Here is a 5,045-nt window from a genome sequence, read left to right as displayed (position 1 = left end):
TGTAACTTACATTCCTGCTGAAGAGGCTTCAGTTCTCAAGATAATGTCGACAAGCTCAAATCATTCATTTCTTTAGTCCACTCCCCAATTGTTTTCAAGGATTTCCGCGACAAGGTTTCCGAATTGTCCATCATTGCCTCTTTTGTCATTTACCATGCCAAAGGCGAAAGGTCTTGGGACTGCGCAAAAAAAATGCATTTTAATGTTGTTTTCTCCAGTGCTTTATATTTGTTTTTATACCTTAATTGTCCGCCTTGTATGATCTTTTATACGATATGTACTGGGTTTATTGTATTCCTTTAGCCTATTGTTGAATGTTTCTATATGCATTTTGATAATAAAGTGATGTGATCTCTACAAGGTCCAATCAGTTTAAGGTTGTAATGTTTCCAATCGTTCCATATTTCATTCAACATACATGTTAGAAATGAACACACAATGAATATGGCAGACAGAACCTGCCTAAAAATCCAAGATGTCTTTTTCACGTACTTCCCTTTAGCACACATTTTGTTCTTTTATTTTTCGTACAAAGTGCTTTGTTGTTGATGAAACAGCTAAACAACGCAATTTTACAATATGACGTGATGCCTTTAATTTAACATTTAATTAACATTTCCAGCTCATCTGGCTTTGGTGCAGAGCCACCTTTGCGTTCTTGAAAAAAGACTATATCCTTCTCGACGCGGTGCCTTGAGATGGTCTCTAACTTTCGCAGAAATATGTCTTTGTCAACGCGTGATAGCTCCTGTATTCTTGAATGCCAAAACTTGTCCAAGAAGGAAGTATGAAGATGGTGACCTGTGGTTTGTAGATGACCCACAGCCACTCACCATGCGACATAACTGGGAAAAAGATATACTTGATGACCTCCTGGATCGCACAACATATTGTGGTAAGAAGCTTCGTACTTTCAAAATTTCAAAATAAAATCCCAACTAGACATTGCTGACCACGAACACAGCCGTGTTGTGACCCCTTAATGACCTTCGACCCAAAATATATGAATACCCCATAGACATTGGCTAATTTCAATGCATGTGTGCACGTGGGATCACTTTGCTATATGTTATTTGTGGCAGAAGGGGCATTATGAAGGTTTTACGTCTCAGACCGGAATTAACCCCTTGATGACCTTTTACCCCAAATAAAAAATACCACGTATACACGTATATTATCAATTCATGTGTGAATGTAACGTCACTGTGCTGGTTTTCTTGGCTGATAAATTTGTAACCACAATTCATATGTGAACACACCATTACTGTCCTATGTTTTCTTAGCTAATAAATTATTTTGAGGTATTTTTATTTTAATACCGGAAGGGACCCCTTAATGACCTTTAACTCCAAATCTGTGTATACCCCATAGACACTCGGTAATAACAATGCAGGTGTGCTAGTGGCGTCACTGTACTATGTAATTTGTGGAAGAAGGTGCATTTTAAACGTATTCGTTTTTATACCGGAAGTGACCCCTTAATGACCTTTGACCAAAAATACCACATACACACTGGGTAAAAACAATTCATGTGTGAACATACCGTTACTGTCCAACGTTTTTCTGAGCTGATTGAAGGTATTTCGTTTTATAACGGAAGTGACCCCTTAATGACCTTTGACCCCAAATCTGTGTACACCCCATAGACACTGAATAATAACAATGCATGTGTGCAAGTGGCGTCACTGTCCTACGTAATTTGTTGAAGAAGAATCATATTAAGATTATTTCGTTTTATACCGGAAGCGACACCCCTAATGACCTTTGACCCAAAATAAAAAATACCACATATACACTGGGTAACCACAATTTATGTGTGAACATACCGTTCTTGTCCTACGTTTTTCTTAGTTAATAAAACTTTTGAAGGTATTTCGTTTTATACCGGAAGTGACCCCTTAATGACCTTTGACCCCAAATCTGTGTGCACCTCATAGATACTGGGTAATAACAATGCATGTGTGCAAGTGACATCACTGTCCTACGTAATTCAGGGGAGAAGAAGCATTTTGAGTTGAAATCACGTTTTTGACCCCTATGACCCCTGCGTGACCTTTGACCCCACAAGTTTCATGTGACATGTAGGGCATGGTTAATGATAATTGGGACCAACTAAGGTCAAAATCGATGTAAGCATGTAAGTGCTAGAGTAAATGTAATGGTTGCCAGACGAAAGAAAGAACTAGAACCGCTGTGGTCAGAGACCACGAACACAGCCGTAATGTGACCCCATAATGACCTTTGACACCAAAATCTCACAACACCCCATAGACATTGGCTAATGTCAATGCACGTGGTATCACTCTGCTATGTTATTTGTGCCAGAAGAGGCATTTTGAAGGAATTTCGTTTTGGACCGGAAGTGAGCCCTTAATTACATTTGATGCCAAATAAAAAAAATACCACATATACACTGGGTAACAGTAATTCCTGTATGAACATACCGTCACTGTGATATGTTTTTATTGGTTAATAAAACATTTTGATTGTATTATGTTTAACACCGGAAGTGACCCCTTAATAACCTTTGACCCTAATAAAAACTGGGTAACAGTCACTGTGATCTAAATACTAGTAAAGTAGAAAGCCCAATCGCCACGAACATTTCTGATTTCATAAAACCGCAAATGATAATGTATCCATTAGCCATGGAGTAACATGGACAGGTTAGTCTATAATTTTTGTACCATATTACCATTTTATTTATTTCTAATAATTGTCACCTATACGCGAGTCAAACTACGTTTGGGAAATGATTCGTTCCTTTCGAAATTTTCTACAATGATTGCTCTAAATTTCAAAAAATGATTCGGTTCAGTACCGATATCTGTGATGTGATATCAAATTATGATACAATATGTTGCCCAGGAAAGCCTATTTTAGCTTATTTTGAGTTATCGAGTTTTATTGTATTATGTTTCGGAGTAGAAAAAACAGTTTAACTTTATTTTTGACTATACCAATGTATTCAAGCGCTATTGAGTTTTAATTGTATCCTGTTTCGGAGTACAAGAAACATTTTAACTTTTCTTTTGATCATACCTATAAATATGTGTTATATCTTATATTTTATGACATATTTCACACATTTATTTACAGATATTGATGAATGTGCTTTGAGTACTGATAACTGTGACGCAACGGCTGCTTGCACCAATACCGTTGGTTCCTTCACATGTGCATGTAATGTCGGTTACAGTGGAGATGGAGTAACATGCACAGGTTAGTCTATAAATTTTGTATCATACCGTATTAGCATTTTTAATACAGATAATGATGAATGTACGGTTACAGTGGAGATCGAGGTTTTATTGTATTATGTTTTGAAAAAACAAGAAAAAAACAACTTTTCGTTTGACCATATCTCTTATCGTTGTTTTACCTAATAATTGAGGAAACATTTCACACATTTTTATACAGATTATGATGAATGTGCTTTGAGTGCTGATAACTGTGACGCAAATGCTGATTGCACCAATACCGTTGGTTCCTTCACATGTGCATGTAATACCGGTTACAGTGGAGATGGGGTAACATGCACAGGTTTGTCTATATTTTTACACCATATTTATGATATTAGCATTGTATTATAGTTTTCATAATTATCACATATACGCGAGGTAAACTACGTTTGAGAAATGGTGCGATACCAAATTATAATACATTATGTTGTCCAGCAAAGCCAATATATATTGAGTTTTAATTGTATCCTGTTTCGGAGTACAAGAAACATTTTAACTTTTCTTTTGATCATACCTATAAATGTGTGTTATACCTTATATTTTATGACATATTTCACACATTTATTTACAGATAATGATGAATGTGCTTTGAGTACTGATAACTGTGACGCAACTGCTGCTTGCACCAATACCGTTGGTTCCTTCACATGTGCATGTAATGCCGGTTACAGTGGAGATGGGGTAACATGCACAGGTTGGTCTATTTTGTATCATACCGTATTAGCATTGTATTATATTTTTAATGATTGTCACCTATGCGCGAGTAAAACTACGTTTTTGGAAATGATGCGTTCCTAACGAAACTTTCCACCATGATAGCTCTAAGTTTTCAAATATGATTAGTTTCAGTACCAATATAATTATGTGACGTGATTTCAAAATATGATACATTATGTTGCCTAGCCAAGCTAATTTATCTAAACGTTATTAAGTTAAAATCTATTGATCAAAAGACAAGATAATTATTCTTACTTCGGACATTTCAGATGGTTATTCTATGAGACTGTGATCAAGTCTAAGGTCATAAATGTCACAACCGGATGATCAACATCACAGTTTCAAATTTGCTTATGAAAGATAGAGGAACCATCTGGAAAACAACACAGAATAACTTTCATTAACGTTATTCAAACGCCATTGAGTTTTAATTTTAGAGTCAATAAATATTTTTACTCGTCTTTTGATGATACCTCTAAATCTGTATTTTACCTAATAAATAATTATGACATATTTCAAACATGTGTACAGAAATTGATGAATGTACTATGAATATTGATGACTGTGACGCAAATGCTGTTTGCACCAATACCATTGGTTCCTTCACATGTGCATGTAATACCGGTTATAGTGGAGATGGAGTAACATGCACAGGTTAGTCTATAATATTTTGTACCATTAGCATTGTATTATTTCAAATGATTGTCACCTATGATGTCGCATGTTTACATTCAGACCGCCCTCTGTTGTTTCATACCAGGCAAAATAACACAGGAGTGTCTATGGCAGACCACATAAATCTCTTCAAAACCCAACTTTTAAAACCCTTTGAAGTTTTGTGTGATATATAGCTTGATGTATTTGTAAACAAGTTGATAACATTTTTAGAAGTATTTGCTTTGAAACCAAAGTTAATGAAAAAAATATCAACTTCTTCCATGTAAACTATAGTGTTTTTGCCTGGCAGTTTTGATCTCAGATCAACAGAGGACGTATCAAATGTCAACACATGTCAACTCATCTATACGCAGTCAAACTACGTTTTGGACATGGTGCGTTCCTAGCGAAACTTTTTACCATGATTGC

At 35.8% G+C, this 5,045-nt stretch overlaps 1 long non-coding RNA gene across 1 annotated transcript; it reads left to right on the top strand.

Annotated features, from left to right (window-relative positions):
• Nucleotides 1-3,459: 3,459 nt before the first annotated feature.
• Nucleotides 3,460-4,599, top strand: LOC140165303 (uncharacterized). Its single transcript, XR_011860671.1, has 3 exons — nucleotides 3,460-3,543; nucleotides 3,814-3,936; nucleotides 4,491-4,599. It is a non-coding gene; the product is annotated as an uncharacterized lncRNA (long non-coding RNA).
• Nucleotides 4,600-5,045: the final 446 nt, after the last annotated feature.

This window comes from Amphiura filiformis, chromosome 12 (genome assembly GCF_039555335.1).
Source record: "Amphiura filiformis chromosome 12, Afil_fr2py, whole genome shotgun sequence".
In the NCBI taxonomy this organism is placed as follows: Eukaryota; Metazoa; Echinodermata; class Ophiuroidea; order Amphilepidida; family Amphiuridae; genus Amphiura; species Amphiura filiformis.
The sequence above is the reverse complement of the archived record's forward strand: the minus strand, read 5'-3'. Positions and strand labels throughout refer to the sequence as shown.